Consider the following 15,920-nt stretch of genomic DNA (forward strand, 5'->3'; position numbering starts at 1 on the left):
ATATAGTTGTTAAACTATCTGGGGTCTATAAAGATGACTTAACTGTTATAAATAAGATCTATGAGGCAATCCAGAGGTGGATGGCTCTTAACTCCCTTGTCCTTAATGATTAAAAAAACTGAGTTGCTGGTCATCAGCACACCTCATAGGGTAAAAAAACTGGAACCATGCTATAAGGCCTTTGTAATTGACGGCAATAGCATCCCTGTATCTGATTATGTGAAGACTTTGGGGGTGTTCTTTGATGCCCATCTAACATTTCAGAAACATGTGTACTATCTTAAATCGTCATGTAGCTTTTTTACACACCTTTTATGGCAAATACGTCCCTATCTGTCAGAAGCTAACAGAGCGTCTATTGCAGCGGCAATAGTTAATACCAAACTAGACTACTGCAATAGCCTCTTAATAGGTACCTCTAAAGGGAACATCAGAAGTCTTCAAACCATACAAAATGGAGCCATGTGGGCTGTTGGTGGACTGAGCGAGCAATCTCATATCACCGAACATCGTACAAAACGACATTGGCTCTCTATTGAGCAACGGCTGAAATTTAAAGGGCTAGTAATAGTCTTCAAATGTCTTTCAGGTAAAGCCCCAGAATATTAGAAATCTAGGATCAAAATAGCCACATCAAAGCGCGTATTGCGCTCCAATAGTCTGATGCTACTGGTTCAACCATGCACTTCCCTCAAGAAACTAGGTGAAGCAAGCTTTGATGCCTGGGCTCCAAAAAGCTGGAATATGATTCTGCTATATCTTAAACAATGTACAACATATGAACAGTTTAGAAAACGTCTAAAGACGTTTCTCTTTGATGCCTAAAGTCACTCACTGGCATATGATAACTCAGCTATTCTTTTAAGGACTCTGCTAGTCGCTTTTTTTAAGTGACGTTTCTCTCCCCTATTGAGCCTATTTGTTATTCTTGTTGTTTGTCTTTGTGAGCGCCCTTAGGCCTTTTGGGTGAGTGTGCGCTATATCAAAATTAATTTAGTTAGTTAGGAAGGATTCATTTGCTTTTAGAAAATGTATATATTTGTACCTTTTTTGATGTTCTCTTGTTTGTGATACCGAAAGGATTGTATTTCTCTATTTGGTATTTGAATGTTATTTTATTTAAATGTTAAAGGTTACACATTTCTGTTTTCTATTTAACCAAATACCAAAACATTTTTTTTTATAAAACATTAATTTTCCTCTTACCAATCAAAGCTTCATCGAAAAGATTGTTTGTGCAAAACTGCAACCATACTATTAGGAGCTTACTATTTTCAAGATAGGATCAAGATGAATATTTGTAGGAATATTTGTATACAAACAGATAAACCAAACAATATCCATATTTATCAAAATGTTTACCATAACTAACTAATAGGCTTTATACCCCTTGAAGAAGCATACAATGCGGAGAGACTACATTCCGCCATCCAGTGTGAAGCATGCTTTGGGCATTGGACTCTAAAAAAAGCATTGGAATTTTGGACTTTATCAAGAACAGTGGACTCGATTTTTGGGATTCATTAAGTATTGGATTCTAATTAACATCCAAAATGGAATTTTAAGTGTTCGGAAACAGATATAATGATGATCATTAACAATTGTTTCAGGATAACATTTTCAGTCTAACCATCATCAAGAAACACACATTTGTATTGATGTATTGATGTTTCTCTTATGTATTGATGTTTCTCTTATGTGTTCACGTATATACAACAAGCGATCTAGTAGATCGAAATGCATAATTTTCTCATTGTGGAAATTAAATTACTTCCATATTTGAAGATTCACGTCTTAATTATGTATTAATTCATATAATTCTGTTCATGTTACTTATATAATCAAAGCACATTGGCTTGCCTCTGTTTAGAAATTTCTTTACATCCCTAACTTGCACGGCTTGCACCGTGCATTGGCAGTCTTTCTTCAACAGAACTATGCCCATATTTTCCCATGTACCGCACCTTACATGGTCAGGCATTTGACAGCAGAGCCAGCCCCTAAATTGCATATACTCTGCCTTATGAGTTCAAGCTTTGGACAGCACTACTATCCGACAAAGTGATGAGCCCATATGTCACAAGAAGGTAAACTCTGACCAGGCATCCAATGGGAGAAAACCTGGGCAAATACATGCATTTTCATATCTTTTTAGAGTTAGCTTTGAAACTTTGCAAGCAACGTTTTCTGATACTTAACCAGAAACACTAGCAAATAGTCTAAAGTTGTAAATAACAGAGCACCAATCAATGCACCACACCCCCTCCCCCAAAAAGCAGTCCATCTTCCATGTGTAGTGCAACATAGCTGTTAATTGGTGAGACAGTACCTTCCTGACTTCAGGAGAGCCCCTGTGAGTACAGCTCACACCTTGTGCTTATGCTAATCCCTGATTGGCCCTCTGCATCTTAAAGACCGGCTCTTAAAATTGCATGAATACCGTGTACTTGCTTTAGTCCTGGTTTTATTGTTTTGCTCAGTCTGAGATCCTTACTTACCTAGCAAGTGGTCAGAGAGACTTCAAATACAAGATTATAATGTTACTGGACTGTCCATTCTACCACCCACCACCCAAACACCTTTGTCTCTCACTGCCAGCATGCTTCTCTTCACATTCCTGAAGCCTCTGCAACTCCTGCTAGGTCCATGGTTGGTGTACGCAGTGTCCTTGAGAAATGCACACGCTGCTACTGTTTTTCTGTTCCTATTTCATCATGAAGAACCCTCGGCAGAGTTGCAGCATCACTCTAAAAACAAAGTTCTGGTGCTGCCTCAACATCTGGTTAGTTGTGTCTGGTGAGGGCAGGTGGAATTCCATTCTGGTCTCTGGCTGTGTGCACATGAGAGAGGAATATATGGCTTGTGGGAGACAGCAGGGTAGACCTCTGGGAAAAACAAGCAGGGAGTTTGGCTCCTGCTCCATTCCTCCTGACCAACGTCTGACAAACCCCTCATGCTGGCCCTAACAGCTAATGCCCTGACAGGCAAACATCCAGCAGGCTTCTTTGCAAAGCACCTGAGTATAGTTACTCCCTCAAAATCATCCCATTTTTCAATGATCTCAAAGCATCTATGGAGTGCGTCCCTATGCTGATATATGGCTTCTACTACCTGAATAGCTCCAGCGAGTGCGTGCTGGTCTTTCTTGGAAGTCTTTTATCTGATAGCTCATCTAGAACTTTGGTTCTTTTTTAAGAATGAGAAAAAATTCACAGAAGCCAGAGATATCAGTAAAGAAAATTCAAACTTCTGATATTTTGGAACCAGCTTGTTCAATGACAAAGTTAAGCTGGTGTGCATAGCAATGTACATAATGGGCATTTGGATACACTTCAGCTACTTTCCTTTGGACCCCACCAGATACCCCCCTCATTACACTCGCACCATCATATGTTTGCGCAATTACATTTTTTTGTTGTGGCAATCTTCAGGGAATACTTTGTCACATTTTTCCATTATGCCAGTAGCAATTGTCTGCACACTAGAGACTTTCAGATGAGTAAATCAATAAACCCATTGAACAATTCTGAATCGTTTATCAATGTAGTGATAGACTAGCACAGAGTGAGTCTTAGTGTAAACATTGGTTGTATCATCTGCCTGAATAGCCACATAATATGTGCATTTTAACTGCTCTATAATGATCTCTCTAGTGACTGTGAGCATGCAGTGCAGCAGCTCATTCTGAATTGTTTTTGAAGTGCCTTTAAATACTGTTGCATTCTTTAAATGCAGTTCCATTGCACCGTCTATTCTAGATACAAAATCCACCTGGCCTCTAAATACACCAGGATTCAAAGAATCTTTAGTTTCATCATGGCCACATAAAGCCAATTCAAATGCACCGCAGAAACTCACACAGTCGATTAACTTTGACAAGATGTTTCGGTTTTTATCCACATCCTTATGCTTCATCACGTTCCGGCGCTAGGTATCGTCCAACTGTGTTGCAATGTTGACACTTCCCAACATGCGCAGCTATAATATATTCTCGATATGAGATTTGCACGATTCATGTCTCTTGCTTTCTTCTGACAAATGCTTTAAGTCAGTGACTCCTGTTTTTGTCCACACAGTTTCACCTCCAAACTGCAGTCAGGGGAATCAGAACAAAGACTGCATAGCAACACTGCCAGTGAGCCATGTCTTCTTTTCACACCAAACCATGGAAATATGTGTGTGTAGGCCTTTCCCCTATCTGTAGTGGACTGTCCGATTTTTTAATCTGGCCAATCAGTTTAACGCTTACCCAGACTCCTCGGGAGCATAATACCTTCCTAGCCTGTGGACCTGATATCTTGGAGCCTTTAGGATTCTTTTTCTGTTAGAACAAACAAATGACAACAATAGAAATGCTATAACATCTATTAACTAAGATCACACTACATGAGAGGTGTATTCCCTCAATTAACTCCCTTCTAACTCTAGGGCTGAGTTCCTTTCTCACCTGTTTTTTATTATTGTGGAGCTCTCCGTCCTGCTTTTCTACTGGGGCGCATTGAGATGGAGAAACAATGGCAACTTGGGTAGCTGAAGAATTCTATAGCTTCTTGCCTTGAAATGTCTATTCTTTTAAGAATGAGTCTTGGGTAAGTAAGCAGGTGAAGATACTGTAATCTTTAAAGGCTTGAATTAATTCCTACGTTGGAGAGACCTCTCTTTCTAATTAGTTTTCTCTTTACTTTCTTTTTTTGCAGGTTCTAGGAATTCAGGAAAAGAATTATGGCTGCGGGTGGCTGCAGAGTTACTCAGGATGAGAAAACGTTTTAAAACGTAAGTTCGCCAATATGGAGTAACTGCAGCCTTCAAGGTAGATAGAGCGCAGTGACAACTGTGAGATGAAAAACTTGAAGAACTTTCAGGTACGTAACGCATTTAAAAAGTCTTCTCTGTCAAACTGTTAAGTTCATTTTTTTAATTAAATACCTCTTGTGTTTTCTGCAGGTTGTCGGAAAATCTGAAGAAAAACCTTTGGAAGATGCGGTGGCTGCGGAAGAAACTTCTGACTGAAGATACTGTGGCTGCGAGCAAAAAACAGCTTACTGAAGATGCTGCAGCTGTGAGTGAAACTTCTGACTGAAGATGCTGCGACTGCGAGTGGATAAAAGTTCTTAACTGAAGATAACAGCGTCAGAGATAACTTCTGTCGGGTAAGTCTTTTATGTGAGCTTTGGTACTCTATAGCTTTTTGTAAAACAAGTATCTCTATTATCTCCTTTTTTCACAGGTTCTGTGAGGAGAAACGCTGGTAGAGTTACCCAATGTCAGCAGAGCAGACGCGAAGCGCGCGTCCCAGCAGAGGCGGGGCATAAGTAGCTCCTGTGCAAATATGAATAGACCTATGCTGCTACCTGTGAATGGGTTTTGCGGTGGCCATGTTTAGTGGATGAAAATTGCTGTTGAACATCACAGGAGTCTATGGAAGTAAATGCTGTGGGTGGTGTAAATGCCACATGTGCCAGAGTAACACCCACCTTTGACCTGCTGATTGATATAAGGTTCCCTGCCTAGCCTGAATGAGGACTAAGCTCACTGACTGGGATCATGACAATCAGGTCGTTTCACCTCCAGTTTTTCACTGTGTGTGAGTTCGGAAAATTGTTTTGTGAGCAATTTATCCACCAAATTCATTTTCAGCAAGAGTGACACCTGTTAATAAGCAAAACATGATGTAAATATTGATATGGGATCATGTAGTAATTGTTCAAAGGTATGCTCTTTCATAAGACAGTAATATAATTTGTCGGTACTAGGCACAGATAACATCTGCAATTATAACCAACTCAGCTTTACTTGTCATTGACCAGTACAGCTGAGTTGGGTATAATTGCAGATGTTATCTGTGCATGAGTTAACATACATGTCCATTAGCAACTATGACAGCAGCCACACGTTAAGTATTGCAGCTTGTTTGGTAAACGAGTGCTTATAGAAGAAATTAGGCAGGTTTGTTCTGTTAATACTATTCTAAAACAACATTGTTTACAATGTGGGGAGAAACACGCTTTGATTTATCCGACTGCATCATCCCCACTACCCCTCCCAAGCGCTGTGGGATTAATGGTAAAGAAAGAAGGCATTCTGATGTTTCAAAGGTCGTGAGATTTTTCTGCTGTAAAACTGAAATCACTGTGTACCATTCAACGGGTGGAAGATACCAGGACATCATGAGGTAAGTGGGAACAGACACAATACCCTAGTCTATCCTTCTAAAAACTGTTTCCAAATGGACAATACGTTTGCTTCTGATGACCCACCCATATGCAGGTTTCTTGGAATAATATGTCTTTTTACTTTCCATTTTCACATGCCACCCACTCAGCTAGCCATAGATACCATTCTGTAGTCTGTACCATCCATCTGATTCTCGCCACTACTTTAGTCCTCACAAACATGAGCCTATTTCCAGGTTTTTTTAAAGCAAGATAGCCGTGTGACTTCTTTACTGAAGAACCGAAACAGACAGCCCTGAGCAGCCAGCCCTACAAAAGACTCACCCTGGCTCACTTGGCTTGTCGTTCTGGAGAGTTTAGTATGGAGGTTGAAGTCCAATGTTTTTAGTTTCACAATTAACCTGGACTGGTTGGATTTGTTCATGCAAGGCGTTTCGACGGTCTGTAAAGAGAACGCGAAAGACTGATCTGAGAAAGGGCAACATCGGCTCAGAGCAGTATGAATCTGCAAACATCATGCAGCCCACAGAAATGTAACTTATCACAATCTTCCCACATCATGCAGTTTAAAAAAATGTTGTTTATCGGAACAACCTGATTGTGAGGCTGGTTCAAGAATATAAAAATGCTGTGCATGTGTGCAATGATAGGTTCACACATATCACTTATTTCTAATCATAAAGATGAATTTCCCACCATTTTACTGACAAGAGGAGGTTCATTGCGTGAACCATGCTTTACGGCTCGGAAGCGTGCATAGTTACAGAGACATTAGTTCAGTGGATGTCCTGACACTGTCCTCCTCTGATAGCACCTTTTTAGTGTGGGCTATTACACCTATAAGCCAAAAATATTGCATTCGAATTTAGAGTACAGATAGGTACAGATAGGTGGAAATGGCATATGATGAGGGTTACAGCTTGTAGGTGTTTGGTTATTTGCCCACCCATTGCCTGCCCATTGCCTGCTAAGCCAACAGTTTTGGCATGTGTATAAGTATAAGGCATTTGCCAGGCCCTGCTATTAGATGCCGAGGTCATCGCACCATTTTGCATCTGTGTTAGGGAGAATTCTAAAAAATCTGCTAATTTCCCTTACCTCTTGAGACCTCCAGCAACTTTGCTAGATTTCTAGGATTTGTTTTTTTTACCTGGGAAGAGTGTGAGACTTTTTTTCTCACTCTTCCATCTTGTATTTTGATGTGTGTTTTACTTTTGTGTTCTTTGGTTATGGAGTTTTAAAGCAACTCCATAGGCATCATCTTTTTCTGTCTGTCACACAGCACCTTCAGTGCAGTGGCACAGGGATGTCTTTCAGACTTCCCAAGGTTTAAATACCTTCTCTGGGACTGACTACTGTCTCCAGGAGCATGTAAAGTTAAATTGACTTTACTAGTCTCTATACATTTGCAGACCCAGCACACACTATCTTCCCATAGTGTGCTGGAGGGGTTGCCTAGCTTCCCCTGAGTAAAAACACCCATGTAACAGTCAAATGTTACAATTCCCTACTCTAAATGGCTGGTGGCAGTGGTTTAGACCAAACTACCATGATTTTTCCCGACCACGAACAACGGTAGCTAAAAATCGGGTCAGCCATGTTTTTCAATATGGCACCCAAGACCTATCTGTACAAACAGACTCCGGTCAACTTTTTTGCCATTTCCATTTGGAAAGGTCCTTCTTGTGTTTGTCTCTGTGCGCCAAACCAGGTTTGGTCCCTTTGGTCGTTGGCCTTTGGCAGGCTTCAGTGCGGAAGCCCTCCTCTGGCGCCAGGGTGTCTGGGGTGGACAGGATATGAGGGAGGTGCCCGAAATTCCCTGTGCTTAGTCTCCTAGGAGACCTGAATGCACTCTGGCATCATTGGCCAGCTGGCTGTCTGGCAATGACAGCCACCCTGCTGTGTGATTAACAGCCAGGCTGAATGAATGGGGGAAAACTGTTTAAAAGCAGGTCTCTGTGACTTGGAAAGCATAGTGGACCACTCGAGCGAAAGAACCAAAGACGAGCTGAAGGAAGAGGACTGCTGCAACTCCTGGACGACCGGTCGTGATTGGCCAGCTGGCTGTCTGTCAATGACAGCCACCCTGCTGTGTGATTAACAGCCAGGTTGATTGAATGGGGGAAAACTGTTTAACAGCAGGTCTTTGTGACTTGGAAAGCATAGTGGACCACTGGAGCGAAAGAACCAAAGACGAGCTGAAGGAAGAGGACTGCTGCAACTTCTGGACAACCGGTGAAGCCCTGCCGCAAGTCCGAATTGCCTGAAACTCCATCGACAGAGAATACCTTCAAGGTTAACTTCTTCCCTTGAGTTTGGTGAGAACTCATCTTGTCCCCATGACTGAAGCTCAGGAACAGCGAGATCTGCTTGAACTGGCAGGAACAACTGCCTCAGCTACAGCTCTTTTTCACTTTAAAGGTATTATGCAAATTCAGTGCGGAAATCTTTTCGGCCACTGAGAAAGTTTGTGAAACTTTCCCGACTTCGAAGGCTTGTCCTTCCCTAAACATCCATCTAACTTTTCAACTAGCCAAATTCTTCTGATATCCATGGCAAAGACTTAACCATTTACTACCAGAACTGTGCTATCCTATACAAGACTCTGAATCATTGACTTTGGCCCAGGCCTATTGAATTGAATTGCTGGTTGTAGTGAACTGAAACCCTTTGCCCTGCCTATGAAAGTATTTGTGCTATTTATTCTTATAACCTTGTCTTTTTACCCCTTTTAAAACCACTTCAGGGGAGCTGAACTTGTTCAGTAACTTACTGGTTATGTACTTATGGTATATTAGTATATGATATTGAGCTGCTCCTGCTAGTGTAATGTTTTCAAACTGACTGTGTAAATAAATGTATATTCTTTTACCAAGAAACCTAAGTAAGTGTTTGTTTGAACCACTGTATTTGTTGGTCATTTGTGTAACTTGTTCTACTGCTCACTCAACTCTTGTGATAAGCCTGGCTGCTCAGCCACTGCTACCACATAACTGTGTAGTACAGGCGTGTACCAAAGGTGAAAATGTACTGACACTTGTAGTCTTAATTGCATGTAGTGTTTCCAAAGGGTAGTGCATGTGATTCTGCCTAACACTAGTATACAGTGGTGAGGATAAAGTATACTTGTTACATTTAGAGTGCTACTCTTACCTTTGTTTAAATAAACCTCACAAGGCTAAGCAACACTAGAGAAGCAATTGTTTTATCATGACTGATATGGAAAGCTACAGACAGGAGACCCTAGTCACTTTAACAGTTGATCAATTGAGAGATATGTGTAAAGCTAGGAATCTCACAGTAAAAGGCAAGACGGTTGAATTGATTGAAACGTTGTTAGAATACCAAAGTCTGAGGAGTGGGTCTGAAACACCTACCCCTGCAGCAAATGTGGAAAATGTTGATGAGGATGATAATATGTCAGAGCCCAGCTCTAATGTTATGGATGAGTTAAATAAGGCAGAAGAATCTCACAATGTAGGCCCTGGTTTACCTCTACCTGCTCATAGGTCTCAACCTTTGACCACAGGGACCCCATCAGGTCCAACATTAAGTCCTGAATTTGTCTCTTTGGAAAGAATGAGACTTGTGTTGGAATTTAAAAGAATCCAAGCCCAAACTGAAAGCAAAAATCAAAAACTTAAACTCAGAGAAATGGAGTTGAATCATGCACTTGAAATGAAAAAGTTGTCTATTGAAACTGGTTCTCTCCCAGAGTCCTCTAGGTCTTCCAGTCCTAAGAGGCCTCACCAGTAGCGGCTGCTGAGTTTTAAAGCTGGTGGGCGTAAAGTCCCCAGGTGTAATTTGGGAGAGAGCGAGCGTAGCGCACGAGCCCACACCTCCCAAGAGTGTTGTGGGGGGAGGGGGGGCGTTCTCCCTACGGGAAATATTTTGAAAAATGGCCTCCAAAATTCTCTAATTACTGTCCAAAACCCACCGAAATATCACATAAAAAGCATTAGGTACATTATTCTTATGTGTGCAAGTGTGATGGTGCATTTTACAGCAGCCTGTATTGAGAATAGCTGGTACTATGATGTATGCATGCACAATCCATCATTATATAGTCAGTAATCAGTACAAGTGCAGAAATGAACAGATGACAGTAAATGAAAGGAAGTGTAACTCTGCAACTTTCAGAAGGGGGTCCAGGATATAAATGACATTGTTAGGACTGGAGCCTGGAGGCCTTGTATAAATGCTTCATAAAGCAAGTTTCTAATTTCAGGCTGATCATTACTAATCATAAAATAATGTGCAAGTACTGAGACGGTTCTACCAGATTGCTTTTCAGAAGCAATACAACTCGCATTCATAGAAACAACTGCACGTTTTGGGGATTAATAAGAGATCAGCTTTAATATCCAGCCAACCATTTCCTTGCACCTAATTAAGGAGAGAGATTGTTGCCTAGCGTGGCGCACAAGGGTAAATAGTTGTTGCATAACAAGGTGGCCAGTTTCATTGCCGCAGCCTATCAGAGTAGACAATATCCAGCATGTTTATTCACTATTAAACCTGTTAATCATCACTGTAACACACAGTTATAGTGTCAAGTGAGATTCACAACTTCATAAATGAATGCAAATAAATAGCCAGGCCCTTTTTTATGTACACGTCTCATGCGTTTTTCTTCTCAGCATGGCGTCTGTATTGTAGAATTTGAAACATGCTACTCCAAAAATTGGGGCTCAACATGCACAACGCTTACATTTTATACTCAAAGGTGTTTCACGATGCCACGAGCCGAGTAATGCAGATATAATGCCATTGAATAAAGGTGTCCTGTTTTAGCTTTAGCCGAATGAAACACACACTGATAGGTAATGGAGAAATTGCTTTGAGATAGGGTCAAGGAAGGCAGAGGTTTTATTGCCCCCTATAAAAGAGATCTTTTATCTGGTGTCACATTTAAGAAAACCAAGAAAGTGTAGATAATAAGGGTTTTTGCAGATTAGCAGCCAGGCAATAAATGACTCCTTCCAATATCTACGAATACAAAGGCCATTAATCATTGCTCGGGTCCCCCTGCTCTGTGTAACAGTTCAAAACTTTTAATCAGGGCAAAACCCTAGTTCGGCCAGTGCTTTATATAAAGTCTGGGTCCTCATAAACCTCGGCATTTTGCCATCCGGAAGGGCTGGGATTTCTTTTGTGTGGAGTGGTTGAATGTTAGAGCGCCTGGCCTGGAAAATGAGCATCCTTGAGGTGCCGCAAGACATTCCCGCCAACACTGCCTGGCTTAACCTCAGCCACAGCAAAATCAAACACCTGCAGGCATGTGAACACGGCCACCGCTGCCTGTGCAGTGTTTACAGCCTTTCCTTAATTTAAACTTGTCTGTCCCAAAGCCCATGTGTTCCTTGCAGGGCCTAGCCAGTTCACACTTCACGATGCTTATCATTGCTGCTGTCTTTCGTAAGCCGAGGTGAATGCGTGATTTGTAGTGAAACTGGAAGTGCTTATCGGGGTGCTTACATCATGGCACCGTGGCTGCCTAAATAGCCCAGCACCTAGGGAGTTTAAAGCCCTGAAGGTGTTTGGGCCGTGGGGATGGCTGGTACCAAATGGCCCATATTCATGCGTGAGGTGGGATTAGAGTGTTATGACGTGGCTAAGCTGCAAACATGTGCATTAATCACTTGAACTCCTCTTTCTACCGTTCTTTTTAAAATGTGATCCTCCCGCGTGCATCAGAAAGCTCAGAGCCGTACTAGACGGAACTGGCCCAAGTGTAATCTGGAGGTGTACATACCGAGGGGGTCAAAGCCCATGCACAACAAAGTTGTACGCCATGAGCGAATGTTCGTATGACTAGGGTTCCACACAAAGACAAAACATATTCGATCACTTACCTAGGGCTGCAGCAGCACACGTCCGATGGGCCTGGTTTTCGGCAGAGCTGGGCCTTGATCACTGCGACGACCCGACTCCACCCACACGGAATGTCATTGGCTGGTAAACCAATGACAATCTGTTGCTATGCTGCATGCTAGCACAGGAGGAGGTCTCCTACTGCGCTGTTTGCGCAGAATACTGACAGTGAGGGGCCATCGCTCCAGCTCCCCGACAGCCTCCCAAATGACAGGATGAGATACGTAGAGTGCGTGGAGCTACGAGCTCCACGCACTCTACTTGTACAAAAAATGAACGAAGTCTGTGTAGATCCGGACGCGCCCCGCTGCTGTAGTGGTTGGGCAGGAGCAGGCCTGGCAGCCCAGCAAAGCGGCAGATTAATAAATAAAGAATTAATCTGCCGCTCTGCAAAAATTGATTTCATTAATTCCACACTGCAAAAAGAGTTGTCTCTTCTTCATTCAGTGGCGGGGAGGGGAGGTGGCACCCCCCCGCCCAATGTAAGCAGCCGCCACTGGGCCTCACATGCCCAAAGATGCAGTAAGCTTGTATGAGGTTAAGCTCAATATTTTGGATTGGTTGGCTGCTTTTGGCTATAACCATGGGAGTCAAGGCATTACAGGTAACCAGCTGATTCCTTGGCTTTTTTCTAGGCTACCCCCCGTCGCAACTGATGTGGTAATGGAGTTGGGGGATATAGACAGAAAGGAGTATGAAACTGTCAAGCTAGCTTTGATAGCTAGATTTTGGAAGATCCCTTCTCAGTATTTTAAGAGGTTTAGAACCCTCAAAACGCATGATGGTACCCCTTGGGCTACCTGGGTGACTGAATGTTAACACTTATGAAGGTATGAGGAATCTGTTTATGTTGGAATATATTCATGGTGCCTGCTCTCCTGAGCTGAGACAGCACTTGGCTGACTCTCAGGAAATTGATCCAAAGAAGTTAGCAAAGGCGGCTGGCTTGTGGGTTGCCAACAGGGCTCAAATGTGGGGTGGAAGGCACAACTATGTCAAAAATATGTATTTAGATTATTACGTTAAGGTATGATCATAATTCCATATGTAATTCATACAAGATTTCAGGTGCAGCAGGGAGAATCTCGAGGCCACTCGGGATTCATTAAAACGAACCACCAAACACACACCAACCGTTACCAGCTGATAGTCCTTTGCTGCTCTCCTGATGGGACACAGTCCCCGTTATTATTTTTAGAACCTCGTGAATCGGATCCCATTCCAAAAAGGATAGGTATTGGATCACGAGAGTCAACACTCCAGGTTTGTTACGATGCAATCAGCATTAACTAAGTTCATAATGAATTCATTTGATCAATAAAGTATATTAGGCTCTGTCTATCTGCTCGTCTACAGAAAGGCACCACAAGACTGAGACAAAACAGAGTTTAGACAGATAAAGTATTATTTTATATATGTAAATTTTACCTAAAAACCAGTATGCAGCCACACTATTACTTAATAATGTGGACAATCATTAACAACAAAATTTGTATATTGACAGTTACTGAAACAATGACAGTATTTTGGCTGATTAACAGTCCTCACAAGAACCGAAATGTATTCAGAAAATTATACACACTATGGCATATATTCGATTTGAATTAAACAAGGAATTCACATGTGGCTAAACAACACAGAAAGACCACATTGACTTGATTCTCGTTCTGGGCAGTATAATTCTTTCTGCTCAGAGTTTCCCAAACACACTCATATAAAACATGTGTGCCGACGCGTTTCGGATTAAACAAAAATCCTTCTTCAGGGCGGGGTGTGTTACAGTTTCAGAAATGTTCATTAATTCCTACAAAATGGAAGGATAAACTAATTAGACCTCTATTGAAACAGAGATATTTCTCAAGTAACTCTCCAGTGAAGAGTAGAACTGACCTTGATACCTGTGTATGTAGCAAAAACCGGTATCAACCTGTGTGGTAAACGTGTAAGAGTGCATAGTAAGTATATATTCTGAACTACAAGTCAACTATTAACCTGGTACAAACGTCATTAAATGTACTTACCCGGAAATAAGAGAAGTACCTCTCCCCGGGTAAAGTGACGATGATAGGCTGCAACCTCCAGTGAGCGATGGCTAAGGGCAAAGGGAGAGCAAAGGTGTGCATTTAATGTATTGTAAACGTGTTACCCTGCAATGGTGACAACTTTAAACTTGGTAGAGTAACTGAATTAATTCTGACACGGATCAATTATGTTACCCGTTTTTTGCACGGAAAATCCACTTAGAAGCAACCTAAGGGCTTACACAACGGTGCAGGCCAAGATACGCTCTATTCAATGTGCTCATACCTAGACTCTAGGCTAAAACGCTGTCCATACCTCAAGCGGGGAATACCACTTGTGTGGGTTAACTATGGCAAATTAGCACAAGGACTATTTCAGACTCTCATGTGTTGGAGCCCTGCCGTGTTCTCTAGTAATGGAGTTGCACAATATATTAGATACAAGCGGAGAACACCACTCGGGTGGGTTAACTATGGCCAGTTAGCACGAAGACTATTTCAGACTCACATGTGTTGGAGCCCTGACATGTTCAATAGTAATGGAGTTGCTCAATATATTAAATACCCGTCATAATATGGGTTCTTCGGATTTCTCATTGCCAACACTCACCATTAGCGTCATGCAACTCCCAGTACAACTGAGCAGCCCGTCGCTGGGATGCGCTGCTCGGAAGTGTTCTATTTACATGGTCGTCATGGAGCCGGCGTGCATGTGCGTCTCGGCTCCTGACTTCCATCTTGGTGTGGGACTGGGCGCTTGCAGCACCCAGCTAGCAAAAGGCCAATCCCACCAGCATATGCTCTTTGTTCAGCCGACGCGATCTCCAGGTCTATGTGTTAAAAGTTAATTCCAAGTGGAAACTGGTTCCCTATGGCATGATGATCGGGTCGACCTGATAATTACGTGCATGGGCGTATGGGCATTAAAGATCTCAGTGGCACATCAGTTTGTGAGTGTCCATATATGACGTCTCTTGTACGTGTGGAATGTGGTAGTAGTCATGGAAAGTGTGTCTAGGGGAGGTAGCGGTGTTACTGTGCCTATAAGTGCATCTAGGTGAGGACATGCGTATCTGAGTAATTAGTGGTGAAGTATTAGAGGCGCGAGGAGAGGGCATCTAAACAGTAATAACCGTATGGTGCCCCCACCTGGCACTTTACATTTTGGATGTCTTAATGTAGGGTAAACTAATAAGTGGCGGGAGGAGGGGCGCCCGGCAGTATAATACTGTCCCAGGCCCCAACCTCCCGCTAGGTCGTGATGGAGACCAACAGGTGATAATCATGTGATCCAGAGATCCAGTTACACCTATCTATCCGAGGGTCACCACATGTGTGGTATAATGTTAACATCAATTACAAGAAGATATTTTATACACTGACCCCAATGAGGCCCCTAGAAAGTGAACCACCATTACATGCACATTATATTTGTCCTGCGGTACAATGCCCGCTCACATTCTTTTAAGTTTCTGCCCGTTACCAGACTCACAAGGTATTGACTCAACCAAAAGCTCCCGGTGCCTACGCCGTTCAAAATCTGGAGTATTACAATGAAATTCACCACTAGATCACAATGAACTTCACCATTAGATTTGGTTTCTGTCAAAGCCCACAAATTCACAGGTATTAAATACACTCAATTCATCATTGGAACTCATATTTCAGATCTAGCCTCTTAAACACTGCACTAGGTGCTTCGAGGCACATAGTTCAATAGCACTATCTTAGCTTTCATTACTGACTGTCTACACGCAACTTAACACAAATAGAAAAAATGCACTAAAAACAACACTAAGGAAAACACTAAAGAAAACACATAAGATCAAATTTACAATTCATTCCTCTTGGG

Source organism: Ambystoma mexicanum, chromosome 3p (assembly GCF_040938575.1).
Source record: "Ambystoma mexicanum isolate Mex_15411 chromosome 3p, UKY_AmexF1_1, whole genome shotgun sequence".
In the NCBI taxonomy this organism is placed as follows: domain Eukaryota; kingdom Metazoa; phylum Chordata; class Amphibia; order Caudata; family Ambystomatidae; genus Ambystoma; species Ambystoma mexicanum.